Genomic DNA, 14,575 nt, shown 5'->3' with positions numbered 1-14,575 from the left:
CGTAATCCATTGGTTCTTGTGCAGAGTTAGCTCTTGGATACAGTGGCAATTTACCACGATCTTATTCCTCAAAAAACATTTATTGAACACCCCATGTGCACAGCATTGTGTTTGGTTGTAGGGATATAAACGTGAATAAGACCTAACTTCTGTCTTGGAAATGCTTATCATTTTGCTTCAATCAGCTTTAGTGCTATGTTATATCGTATCATCGTCCTGTGTTTTTCAGGGTTCCTTTTTTGTCTGTGGGAGTAAATGGGAGTTTTGCCTTGTGTATTAATTATTGAATTGCTAGGTAACAAACCATCTCCAAATTAATGGCTTAAAACAACTATGATTTCTTAGTGCTCACGAGTATATCATGGATTGGTTTGAGCATTGTGCTGACCTGGCCAGCTCAGACGAACTTGGCAGGGCTTACACTGTCATCTGTCATCAGCTGATGGCTCAGTGGGGACTGACGCAGTCTAGGGTGGTCTCACTTCCATGTCCGGTGATTGGCTGGCTCTTGGTTGGAGTGATGGGGTTGACTGGGCCACATTGTCTCTCATCATCTGGAGAGCTAGCCCAGGCTCATGTGAAGAGTGATGACAGGTTTCCAAGGAAGCCGGGAGCAGCATGCAAGACTGTTCAGGACTTAGGCTGACAAATGGTACAAAGTCCCTTCCTCTGTATTCTGTTGGCCAAAACAAGTCATAAGGCCATTTCAGATTCAAGAGCTGGAAAGTCACATAATAAAGAGTATGGATGCAGGACAGAGTGAAGAATTGGAGCTATTTTTCCAACTACATCCTTTTTATTCTTTATGATAGTCTAGAAAGCAACCTGTCATATCCTTACACCTTATTGAATTTTATGAACCTTGCCCATGAATCAGTTTGTCTCTGACAGTAACCTGGATCTACCTTAATATGTATGCATCATCATCTCTAAGGCAATATAGATTAGGAAAAAAATATGTGTTAAAAAGAGGGTGAAGGACACGTTGCAGAAAAATTTCTCAAATCTTTCAATATGTTTGTGTGCCTGTGAATGGTTTTTGCATTTCCTAATCTTATTTGATCTTATTTTCAAGGGGTCATGTGTGATCCAATGATTAGTTGGTGGAAAATGGTGTTTCAAGCTGTGTTTCCAGTCTTGGGCATTCACCTATGAAGTGCAAGCTGTGGCAAGAATCAGCCTTCTAGATCAAAGGGATATAATGACAAAAGAAAAGGACGAAGGTAAGGGAGGGGCATTTACACTCTTGGAACACCCAAACTTCCCCAATGAGGGAGTAAATGCCTCCATGTGGCTTCATAGCATCCTCAAATGCCTGAGAGGGAAATCAGACCCTCTTCTCCTGCATGCTTGCTCAATGCCACGCTACTGGTCAGTGTCACAGTTGAGATCCCACGGCTCCAGCTAATGCACAGAGTGGATGGATGTTCAATACAAGTAAGAGTTATTTGGTATTTTATTTTATTTTAATTTCAGAGAGAGAGAGAGAATGCATTTCAAGCAGGTTCCACACTCAGCACAAAGCCCAACATAGGGCTCAATTCCATGACCCTGGGATCATGACCTGAGCCGAAATGAAAAGTCAGATGCTCAACTGACTGAGCCACCCAACCCAGGTGCCCCAAGAGTTGTTTGGTTTTTTAAAAATTTCTTTCGTAATAAAAAGATGAGACTCTTGATTTTAACAATTAAACTTAGTCGTGATACTATTCGCACCTATCCTAGTGACGCTGGGCAAACGATTTACTAATCCTGGCTTCAGTGCCCCTATTGGCAAATTAAGACACTTAGATTAATTAAATAATTATTATTATAAGAGAAATGTGTTAATCACTTACTGTGTACTGGGTTAAGTTACCAGGCTCTTCCAGGTACTAAATCATTAGTGAAGACTGTACTCCTACCTTACATCAGCAGTTTTTCCAGGAACTGGTCTACAGAGAAGTCTTCTGTTCCTACGAACTGCCATTTTAAGGGAGGTAGGAGGTGTCTGACTAAGAAAATGTAAAACACTTATGAATGCAGCTACAGCTTTTTGTTGTTGTTGTTCTCATAGCCCCAAAAGTTACCTGTCACATCCCTATATCTTAACTGCGTTTCAACTAGTGAATTAAATCAGGCAATATGACAGTGACCTGGGGGGCTACTTTTCTATTAGGAGATTGGAAAAGCCATGAGGAAGTGGCTCTTAAAGAACAAGAAGCCAGTATGCACAGTCAGAGAATATTCCAGGAAGGTGACACAAGATGCTGGCTCCAGGGGAGTTTGAGAAAGTAAAAGAAAGCAAATGTGAGTAAGGGCAGAGTAGACAAGGCATCAAGGGATGGCCTGAAGAGGCTGGTGTGAAGACCTGGGGCTAAATCATGGAAGGCTCTGGAAGCCAGATGACAGCATTTGGATTGTATCCCAGTTGGGATACGGCCGTATCCCTGGGAAGCCGTCACAGGTTTTTAAGCATGGGAGTGGTATGATCTTATGTATGAGCATTAACTGTATTAACCTGTCTGTTGTAGAATACATGGATTACAGAGGACAAGAATGGAAGCAAGGAGATCATCCCCGGGCTACTATAGTGGTTTAGGTGGGAGACGGTGGCAGCAGGGTGGCTCGAGCAGAGGTGCAGAGGGGTGAATATACCTGGGAGTTGTTTCAGAAGTGAAGTTGAAAGGACCTGATGAGGATGCATTAAACCTGAGGAGTGCAGGAAAGAGAGGAGGTGAGCATTATCATTCAATTTGGAGTTTTGAGCAATTGGGCCGAGGTGGTTTTGTTTGCTCATGGAGGTTGAGAAACCAGCAAAAAAGAAAAAAGTCTGCTTTCACCACAGTAAGGGTGTGTGAAGACTGAATGTTCCAAAGTGGCCACCACAGTCTCTTACAATGTGATCTTGCTGTTTGCCCTGCAAGAAGTACAATGTAATTCCCTTTCTATGAATCTGGGTTGGTCTTAGAGACTCCCTTATAACCAGAAGGTAGTGGAATTGATGCATGACTTCCAAGGTTAGGCCAGAGGAAGCTTTGCAGAGGAACGCAGACCTCTGAAAACAAGGTCCAGCTTTTTCCTGGCTTCTAAGAGAGGGGACTTGATTGGGGGCTGTTGCTCCCCTTGCCCTACTGGGGCTTGACAGGGACTGACCCTCAGAGCAGCCTTCCACCAAGGAAACTCTGGGGCTGGTCAGCTCGCCTCAAGCCTCATTCCCTTGCTGCTGTCCTCTCCAGACCACTGTCCTCTCCCCCTTATCTGTATGATGCACATCTCCAGTCAGAGCCCCCATCCTACAGGCCCCCATCCTCTGCCACACTCACACCCCGCTCCCACTCAGCCTCTCAGTTCCCCTAGCCCACCCTGCCTCTGTCAAACTTCCACCCCCACCTCTTGCTCTGGGTCTTTTATTTACTAAGAGCCTTTTCTGAATATGTATTCTACACTCTTCTCACCTTAATCGGACCTGATTTTCCCTCTTGACATCATTTGCCTCCATCGCAAGCACAGGGCCTGACTTCTTGGGTACCCAGAACTCTGTGCTAGAAAGAGGGGCCAAAGGGATCCTGCTTCATCTGCCGCCCCCTTGTCCTAAATAACCTCCCTTCCTCCTCCACCAAGCCTGCACCATGTGGCCAAGCCATCTCCCTCTTGCCCTTGGCAAAGTACATCTTTGGACTGGAAGACCACCTCCATACTCTTTTGGGGTCTCTCTCACAGTTTCTTCTATACCCCATATCTTTTCCTCTTCCTAGGCAATTTCACTTAAAATAATTTTACGTGAGCACTATTTTTTGAGGTGGAAACACGGCGGTGAATAAAGGTGCTTCATTCCTGCCCTCACGTAGCTTATAATCAACTTCGGTGTCTATATTCATATTGATTACTTACCCAGATAGCTTGCGCAAAGCCATTTAAGAGGAGCTAAAGAAAGTATTTGATTGTAAAAACTGTGTTTCTTCTTTTTGCAGTTGTTCCAATACACATATATGGAACACGTATATGTTTATATAGACTGCATACTCCCTTGTCTGGGCCTCTGTAGCCCTTCGACCATTTTCCTATTTATGATGCTTTTGTTACTGTGCCAGTATTTCGGGTATGCATCTACTCCTAAAGCACACCCTGAAGAATATCTTGAGGGCCAGAACCACGTCTAACTCACCTTCCTTTTCTTTCCCACCTTTGCTTAGTACCAATAATGGCTCAGTGCATCTAAAATGACTGTAGGGTTGCTGACCAATATAATTTATTTTATGGATTATTACAAAACTATACACTTAAAAGTGAAAGGTAAAGTTATTATCAATGTCATGCTGTTTCTATGATAACAGAAAGTCCTCTTATTAACACATATTTTGCACATAATTTCTCTCTTAGGTGCAAAAGCAGATGATCATGGCCTCAGTAGCTAGGAGTTGTTTCCAATACTCTTAGAAAGTTAGAATCAGGGGCGCCTGGGTGGCACAGTCGGTTAAGCGGCCAACTTCAGCCAGGTCACGATCTCGCGGTCCGTGAGTTCGAACCCCGCATCAGGCTCTGTGCTGACAGCTCAGAACCTGGAGCCTGTTTCCGATTCTGTGTCTCCCTCTCTCTCTGCCCCTCCCCCGTTCATGCTCTGTCTCTCTCTGTCCCAAAAATAAATAAAAAACGTTGAAAAAAAAATTTTTTAAAAAGAAAGTTAGAATCAGCTCCAAATAACGCTTTCTGGCAATGCCTACTATTTGAGTGTGTGTGTTGGGGCGGAGTGGGGGGAAGAGCTGGGGAGGGGAAACGATAGACATAAAGACTTTGGGCAAATTCATCTTTTAAAAACATGATATATTTGCTGAGTGTATGAAATTTTTGTCCCATGGTTTACTTTTATTTACTTTGTTATTGTTTCTTATTCCCACTGAAGAGGGAAACACTCAAGTTGTACTGAAGAACCTTATGGGTGAGGCAAGGTCTTCAGTGGGAAGCTCCTTTCTCAGCTCTTTTGTACAGTCAGGGGGTAAAATCTACCCTTGCCAGCTGGGAACACAGCCCACAGCTCTGACAGAGAGGCATTGGAGGGTGTGATCTCCCTTTGGAGGAAGCATGTTTCACGTGTGTCTTGTCCATATCAGGAACGTAGAGAGGCATGTAGGCATGTGTTGGGCTGCCTGACACACCTTACCGTGGAGGATCTTTCTTACACCTGTCTCCACTTACCTGAGTGTCAGAGCTGGGGTTTATTCTAGGTTCTTCCAGTGGCTTTGCTGAGGGCCCGGGCAGGAGGCCTGAGGTCGATACACTACGAGGATCGTTTGGTGTGGCCATGTTTGTATGTGTTCACATGTGTTTCTGTGTGTTGAATATGAGTGCTCTGTATCCTTGCCAGAGCATCCGGCAAAACACAGACATCTCCATGGAAAACTGTATCTGATCTTTGAAGTTTTCTTCATGGTTCGCAAAACCTATGTGGGAGTTTACTGATTCTTGACATCTGAAGTTTGGGCAGTGGTCCTAGGGTCTTCTCATTAGTAATCCCACACTGGAAATGCCATTATTAACTGAAGACAGATTATACCACCCGAAAACCGCCATGTGTCTCTCATTTAGCTTCTTGCAATAGCATCATAGTTAGGATAAATGGCCCAACTCCTTCTTGGAGCTGCCCTAGAGAGCACCAGAGCCTGTCTTGGTGGGCGAGAGAGTCTCATCCTTTACCTCTGGAGCAGAGCACAGGCTGAGTGATAAGCAGATTTCAACAGGAGTAAAAACCACCTCTCCCAATCTAAATCGCAGAGCTCCAATCAAGGACCTTGATGACAAGTGAAATTAAATAAAACATGAGCGATGAAACACTGTAATATGTTTACGGTGAGCTAGTCCAGACAGCTGATAATTAACTGTTGCCCAAACAGCAACTTGGCAGTGGATGGCTGTAGCCAGGACACAAAGCAGTAGTGAATTGAAAGTCCTGGTAAAGATCTTTGTATCCTTGGAAGGAGCATGTGTCCTTCAACAGGAAACCTTCAAGTGCATAGGCTACCTCTGGGTCTGGATTCTGACCCCGTGTTGGTTTTCGGCTCACACATTCCGATCTGCCGTGGTAATGCTGTTTATGCTGGGCAGTCCCAAAGCAAATGTCTCTGTGTGTTTTTTTCCTGGACTACCACCCACAGAACCTACAAAATCTGAAAACAAATAAATGCAGATGCACACAATTTAAATAAGTTAAAAAACATGTTTTTATTATCTGCCTAGATTCTTACACTTAAAATAGTTTTGGTTTGAATCCTCTCCATACCCCTGTTTTTGCTGAATTTGAAGCAATACTGCAGAGAGGAAAGATAGTATTTAGAAAAGGAAACCGATTCTTCAAATGAGCTGAAATCAAATTCACATATAATAAGAAGCCAAGAAACTAAAAGGAGGCCTTGAAGATCCCTGGACTGTTTGCAATCTCAGCTTTCTTATCTGTGAAACGGAGCTTGGATCAGATGACCCTGTGGTTCCTTAGCTCTTCTGCTTCGTGGACTATTATTGGAATAGTATTCAAAGAATGTGCACAAGTTAAGGCCAAACACGTGTGATTTCAAATGTGATTCAGAAATAGAATGAGTGATCGTACAATATAACCCCTAATCCAGATTTCCCCCATGCTTCCAGAGCTGTGTACATAGAGGTGATAGAGCCAAATCTCAGAAGGCCAGAATCTGGTTGATCAGACTTTTCAATTGATGACACACTAATAAGGATGGGGCTGCTTTGCATTATATTAATTTTTGTCTTCATTCCATTCCCCCCCAACCTCATCAGCACCCATTCTTCTGTAAGTCCTTGCAATCCAACTTCCATTTATTTCTATAAAATGTGTACCCTTGAAAAATGTATAGTATTACTATGTTTTTTAAAAATTTCCATAAGGAATATTTGCTACAAATCTGTTTTACTTCTTTAAGTTATGCTTCAGATATCTATGCATGTTGATATATACATCAAAGATATATGTGCGTATATACACTTCTCAAAGCGACTCTCGTTTCATTTAAGAAGAGTTCTTCAGACCGCAGACCAACAATCATCCCTTTGAGGTGGTGGCCGCAGGTGCCAAGAGTAAAAGGTATCTTGGTCTGGGCCAATGGCACTAAAAATGCTCATTTCCCCAGCTTGCCATCCTTACATGTTCTCCTCTCATCTCTTGTGACATTTGTTTTCTTCCCAGTCCCTGGGGATTGTCTTCAAGCAGTTGATTTTAGGGATTTGCAGAGTTTGCAATGTGATACTACTTCTCTTTTGTCTGAAGGTTATTCCTCCAGGGGAAAAGCGGTGATTTCCTAAAAATCCGTGCAAATGTGAAGAAAAGCTGTTTCTGGTTGTTGTTTTCTACAGTGCAAAACAAAAATAGTGAAGAAAAAATACATCTCATTGCTTCTGATCACTGCATAGTATTCTGCTCATTGCATGTATGCCCCATTTTATTTATTCATTTCCTTATTGATGGAACTGTAGATTGCCTTGATTTTCACCCATAACCCTGCAAAGGATATCTTTATACAAGTCTGTGGGCATCTGCATAGAAATTATAACAGGACAATGTACTCAGGAATAGAATCGCTGAGTCCTAGGGTATCTGAATATTTAACTGCACTCACTGCTATGAGACTATTCACTATGAAATGAGTTCAGACATCCATCAGCAGTCCATGATGGTTCTTATTTCCACACACCTTTATATGATTTGGCTTTCCAATACTTGACAGTGTGATGGGGGTAAATAGTATCTTATTGCTGTTTGAATTTGCATCCTCTGATTACTCTGGGGGTTGAGTATCTGTTATAGATTTGACAGAAACAATGCTGTGTTCACCATACCATTCTCTTTTTCTAGACAAGTGGAAAGGATACATTTACAGCTTCTGTTACAATTATTACAAAATGTTTATAATACTCAAATTATTTGTAATATTTGCAAATCATTAAAAATTTGCAATAATTTCATAAATTTGTAAATTATTACAGTTACAAAGCTTCCATTACATGTATGTTCACATAAATGAGTCTGGGCCATCTGGATGTGGATGGGAGTGTGATTAATATTAACATTTGCTATTTTCTGGGAGATTCTTACTTGGCTTTTTCTTCTCCCTCCTCTACACAATTGTGGGTGGGGGGAAGTGGCAAACCATTCTCAGTCTTGTCTTTAGGAATGTACCATTTGCAAACATCACATCCTCACCCAGGGGTTGAGAGACCCAACAATATAACAATATATTATAACAATGTAACAACAACAACATAGGGGCTCTCGCCTTACAAAGTTCCAACCAAAACTTGACAATGAGTTGTATGGGAAAATACATTATTTACTAAGGTTTCTTCCAGTTTAGGAAATCTTTATGATATTATACTCAGATTCAGGTGGGAACAAAAGTAGTGAACTGCTTTCAAGGAAGGGCTATCCAATGGTATCTGAAGTTGGCAGTGGTGTGTAATCAGATTAGTGGTTGCAGCCTTCCTTAGAAGCCGACAAAGAGAAACAATCTGGCTTGGGCTTTACTAAAAATGCTATATTTATAATGCTCTGTCTTAGAAATTCACTCTTTAGAAAAATTATGTTTATTTTGCGCAGCATCAAAATTTTAGGAGTAAGGAGGTGTGATCACATGTGAGCAGTTATTCAGTATTTTACCCCAGTGGATATGCAGCCCAAAAGGTTTCTTGAGTAAGTTTCACTATGTTAAGAAATAAAATTTTATCTGTTTCTGACAGGAGGGAATAACAGTCTTACCCTTAAAATAACACAGTCCATTGTATTTATTTTCTTGGATACACTTCATTATCCAACATCAGGCACATTTCTTTGCTCTAGGGGTTTATGATGCAACACATGGCCCTTGATTGCCTTATTGTGCACAGCTGCCAATTATTATTTTGTTCCTGTTTAAGAATTTGCGTTGTCTTTGGTCTAAAGCTGGGCATCAACAGAATTACTGGAGTGAATACACAGTGTATTTTTAAAAGATTCAAAAATATATATGGCCATAATTTTAGTTATTTCCAAAAGAACTTCCACCCCTCCCTGCCTCACACCCATATTAAATTGAGAGAAAAAAAAAAAAACACAGTCAAACTCTTAAACTTGAGTTTTTTCAGTTCCTCAAATGTTTACACCATGAGATTAATACAGTTGTTTACATGATAGTCTCCAAAGTTGAGTGCAAAATGCCCGTGGGTTGAACAAGCAGCCCAGTGGAAGTGGAACAAGCACTTCCCAGTGCGGGAAGAAAATGTCAGGACTTCTCTATTTTTTAATCTAAAAATTAAGAAAGAATTAAGTATTGCTAGTATTTACTGTTGATATTGGCCCCTTGCTTTGTCTGCCATGGTGCCGTGAGCAGGGTTTCCTGAGGGAATGGGGTGTCCACTTTTATTATAAAGTTTGGGAGCGCCTGGGTGGCTCAGTCGGTTAAGCATCCGACTTCGGCTCAGGTCATGATCTCGCGGTCCGTGGGTTCGAGCCCCATGTCGGGCTCTGTGCTGACAGCTTACAGCCTGGAGCCTGTTTGGAATTCTGTGTCTCCCTCTCTCTCTGACCCTCCCCCATTCATGCGCTGTCTCTCTCTGTCTCAAAAATAAATAAACATTAAAAAAATTTTTTTTTAAGTTTGAACTGGACAAGTTCTCACAAAACGGACGAGGAGCTTGACATGATTCTGAGAAGGAACAGTAAAATGAAGATGGCCCTAAGAATGCAAGCACTGGGAGGTCTGGTGCTGATCGATGCCTAGTGCCTAGCCCCAGTCCTTCATGAGGTTGGTCAGATTGGACAGGAAGGTGACAAAACTAAAAATTACCGAGAGGACTATTTGAAGGGTGGATTTATAGGCATTCATATTAATGATGATCCTACCATGAGCATATATTGTACTCTGAAATATAGAGACCCTTACAAAGGAGCAAAGGACCCTCAGACATTTACAGATCCTTGGTAGCTGACCTCTTGGCTGGACTCAACACCTGCGTTCCTTTGCCTTCATCATATCTGTTCATTGTCCCACCTGCTGGCTGGGCACTAATACTGTACTTTATAAAACCTAGGTGCCACTTGAAACAGTCAAGGTCATTTCTATGCAAGGGGACTGGGTGTGGAGTGTCAATGAATCACTGATGCACCTAGAAACAGAAAAACAGCTACAAATTTCATGATGGGCAATAGCACCATCTTAAATGCAAAGGTCTGGCACCATTAGCTGGTATTGAAATTTTATTAGGGGCATAGAAAGGCACAGAAACAGAACAGTATGATATATAATAAAATCTATATCTAAAATGAGCCTCAAAATATTTTTCAATCATATAAAAATGTTAGGTGATAAGAAAATATTGTGTCAATTTAATTGGTGCCATGTTTTCTCCTTAATGGGGCATAAAATAACGACGGAACTTAGCTGTAATGAAATCTAGTAGTAATTCTACATGTCTTGCCCTTGATCTTTGAAGTGAGTAGGAGACAAAATTCTACACCAATTTTTCACAGAAATTGGCTTAAAGTCCTTACAGATTTGGTGGAAGAAAATAACCTCAACATCCCATTACTGTTTCTTTCCAATTAAAGTACTAGATTTTATATGTCCTATTAAAATATTCTCTCTCACCAGGTAGCTCTTTAGCTCCCCCCTGCTTCAGAACCCCCAACATGGTCTGTCAAAAAGTCGTGTGGGTATAAGAGGTATAATAAGAAAAGTATGTGTAAGGAGAAATTACAGCTGACAACTGACATGCCACCCACTTCCCACTAAATGATAGTGGTTATTTGCCAAAACCATGGGGATTAAGTCCCTTACATAACCTTTTATATCACCTTTAATAAACATGGCATACAAATCACAAACAGACCTCAAACAAATCATTGTAATGCCCTTGAGAGTTGCAAACACTGATTCATCCAAAGTTTAAGAAAGTTTTGGTGATAGTGATGTGTTTTAATGTGTTCACCTCCAGACCAAAATTCCCTTCTTCCTGGATTAAAACTGTTCCACGTTTAAGTGGGTACGGGTAAGTAAGAACATCAGATTTAGTGGAGTGATTAATGGTATAATAAAAAGCTGGGTACCAGTTAGGTTGAGACATTGAAATGTTACTTTTTTTCAGTATCCCCAGAGTAAGAAATTCCAGACCAAAGTCAAGGCTGGACAGCTTCATGGATTAGCATCTATTAGATGTTTCATACTTGGAGCTTATACCGTAAAGTAGCATGGTCAACACACCAGCTCTTACACATAGCATAAGGACTACACCTGCATACTCTTGATTTACTTTAATGTTTTCTTTCCTACCCCAAGACTGGAGAAAGCACCAGTTTTGAGATTGTGTCTGATTTTTCATCCCTTGTGTGTTCCTACAGCTTTTTCCTTCCATGAGTCTTTAATAAAATGGCTGGACACATTTACTTTCTTTGTTCAAATTTGTCTCATTTTTACCTTGAACAACTTTCTCCGTAAGCAAGATCTCTTTCTAGCCAGTCCCAGAGAGGAGTTCTGTGTATAATAGGTAAACTTGGTCCTCTAAATCTCTTAGGCTTTTATCAATAGTGCACACTTGGCAAATTGTATGTTGATACCTTTGCGTGGCACGCATGTCTTTTCTCCTTGGTTAAAACTGAGAGCAAACTGACAGCAAGAAGCCTGTCACCACATATGACATAACAATTCATGCAGTTGCTAATTTAGTTTTTCTTCTCCCTATGTCTCCCCCCTCCCCCCAGCCCCTTGCCCAAATAAAGTTTTGCTTTTGAGTACAAACTTGCTCACAGTCATTTGCTCTCCTTGAGTTTTGTAAATACCTGAACTCACAGAAGAATTATGCTGAATTATGCTGAATTATTATGTCTCTAGAAGAGAAGGGAAGGAAAGGGAAGGATGTGCTCAAGAACAGGAAAAATGGGGGCGCCTGGGTGGCTCAGTCAGTTGAGCATCTGACTTCAGCTCAGGTCATGATCTCATGGTTCGTGGGTTCAAGCCCTGTGTCGGGCTCTGTGCTGACAGCTTGGAGCCTGGAGCCTGCTTCAGGTTCTGTATCTCCCTCTCTCTCTGCCCCTCCCCTGCTCATGCTCTGTCTCTCTGTCTCAAAAATAAATAAACAGTAAAAACATTTAAGAACTAAAAAGAAGAAGAAGGAGGAGGAGGAGGAGAAGGATGAGGAGGAGGATAGAAAGAATGGCAAGAGAAAGCTACTTCCTAGCTTGGGAAAGTAGAGAGGAATACAGGTATTTCCGCTAGTGGGGAAATTTGATCCTGAGAACTTTGGAGGAAAGGGCAGAGCCTCCAAGGGAAACACAAGGGTATATCTAGGGAAGCTGGATCTCACACATGGGGGAACAATTTTGGCAAACATTACTGCACTCACATGCAATCCATCAGCAAACTGGACTTCAGGCTTGGATACTTGAGTATATCCATGATGACGATGGACTGAGGATGAGACACTCTTCCTTATCTGGTAAGTATCACTGGAAACTACAAGTTTTCGTGAGACAATTAGGGAAGGGGATGGAGCCTCAACAATGACAAGACAGCTTCCCACCAGCTTGACCAAATGGGAACTTCATATTAGTTAATTTACAAAACAAAACAAAAAAACCCAAAAAACTAAAGAAACACACTCTTTTGTAGTCACATTTGAGTTGGTACAATAATACTGTACCTGCTAAATAGGAATTTTTGTAGTTAGATAAATTCCTACTGGTGGGCTCTGAAATCGTAGAAATATTACCCATGTAGCACATTTACTGAGAAAGTATTTATTCATTTTTTTAGAATGTGTTTGTTTTTAAAAGCCTTGGAACTAATTTCCTAGTCTCTTATCCAAGTAGAAAATTGCATGACATATCTGATAATCAGCCTGATGGATAGTCCCTAAAGAAGAATTTTTGTCATTCACTTGGGTGGTGAAATTATGTGTGCATTGTTAAGTTGGCAGTTGGTGTAATTTTGGAAAGTAGCATCTGGCAAAAGATACAACACCAAAATATACTATAACTGTGATAAGCTGGAAAAGTGGTGTGAAGTACTCATAATTAACTAGATGTGAAAGAGAATCAGCATAGAAGAGAGAGAGAGATTGAAAGCAAGACTCTTTAAGAGTATAGACTGCATAAATAATGGGCAGCATTTAGTTACAGGGTAGTCAGGGTAGAAAACGATCCGTCACAATAACAGGTTCTCAGAGAGTAACTGCTCTTAGCAGAGCAGGTATAATACTGTGAACAGTTTATCAGAGGATGACCTCTTCATGCCTTCACGTATTTATTCCCTCAAAGAGAACCCAGACAGCTCTTGGAGTCACACTGCCAAGGTTTGAATCCTGGCTCAGACATATATTTTTTAAATGTTTATTTAGAGAGAGAGAGAGAGAGAGCATGCACACATTGGGGAGGGACAGAGAGAGAGGGGGAGGAGACAATACCAAGCAGGCTTCATGTTGTCAGCACGGAGCTGGACAAGGGGCTCAATCTCATGAACTGTGAGATACGACCTGAGCCGAAATCAAGGGTCGGATGCTTAACCAACTGAGCCACCCAGGCACCCCTTGGCTCAGATATGTATTACCTATGTGACCTTTGGCTGATTTCTTAACCTCTCTGTCCCTTGATTTCCTTATTTGTGACATGGGGATGAAAATAACACTAATGCCACTGGATTGTTAAAAGATTTAATAGAGTTGATATTTATAAAGCACACAGAACAGTTTCCAGTCAAATGAGCACTATATAAGTATGTGTTAAACACATTCACTCAACATTAATTTATTACTACTAGATTTAAACCACTTCTTTGGGCACCATAAGGATGCCAAAACATATAAGACATGGTCCTTGTCTTCAAGGAGTTTACGACTTCACAGAGGAAACTCTGGAACTATATACAAGTCTGAAATTACTACATTAAAAGTGTTTGGAAAGTAGGTCAGCAGAGACAAAAAGACGATTGAAGGATAGGGTTGTGCCATAGATCTTCCACGGTGACAATGTAAAAGGATTTCTGGTTTAGTCTGGAATGTAGGAAAATAGACACTTTTCTTCATGACTAGCTGTTCTCTGTTGGAATAGAAGTTGGAAATAAAAGTAGACCAGCGTTATTTCATGAGGATTTTAAGTTGGTGGAAGAAGAGCTTCCTGGCAGAGATAACTGTCACATGTAAGGATATGTGACATCCATGGGAGGTCTTGAGTATAAAGAGGCTGCCTCTCAGAGTCTTGCTCAATCAGTAGTATAGCAATAGAAAATGCATGATATATCCATTTTCATATAATACGGGTGAATTTAACATTATTAGCTCATTTATGGGTCTCAAATAATCTTATCAAGTATAAAAATTGGGGCGGAATACAAGTTTTGGTATTTTCACTTCAGATGCATTTTCCTGAATATCAGATAGTATTTTAATGTCATTTTTATACAGATTTTTGTGCTGTGAACTTTTAAGTATTGTATGCTTGGGAAACATCACCTCCATTTTCTCTGTGGATGGGCCCAGTGTGAATTGAAGTAAACCCTAACTAATCACTACTGGAGAATTCTAGCTGCCTCCAATCTAGATGAAACAATCTCTCTGCCACTTTTCA

General features: G+C 41.1%; 1 long non-coding RNA gene across 1 annotated transcript; it reads left to right on the top strand.

Moving 5' to 3' along the window:
* The first annotated feature begins 1,033 nt into the window (after positions 1-1,033).
* Positions 1,034-11,397, top strand: LOC131514511 (uncharacterized). The gene is made up of 2 exons (XR_009263104.1): positions 1,034-1,223; positions 11,104-11,397. It is a non-coding gene; the product is annotated as an uncharacterized LOC131514511 (long non-coding RNA).
* Positions 11,398-14,575: the final 3,178 nt, after the last annotated feature.

The sequence above is a fragment of the Neofelis nebulosa genome, chromosome 6 (assembly GCF_028018385.1).
Source record: "Neofelis nebulosa isolate mNeoNeb1 chromosome 6, mNeoNeb1.pri, whole genome shotgun sequence".
Lineage (NCBI taxonomy): Eukaryota > Metazoa > Chordata > Mammalia > Carnivora > Felidae > Neofelis > Neofelis nebulosa.
The sequence above is the reverse complement of the archived record's forward strand: the minus strand, read 5'-3'. Positions and strand labels throughout refer to the sequence as shown.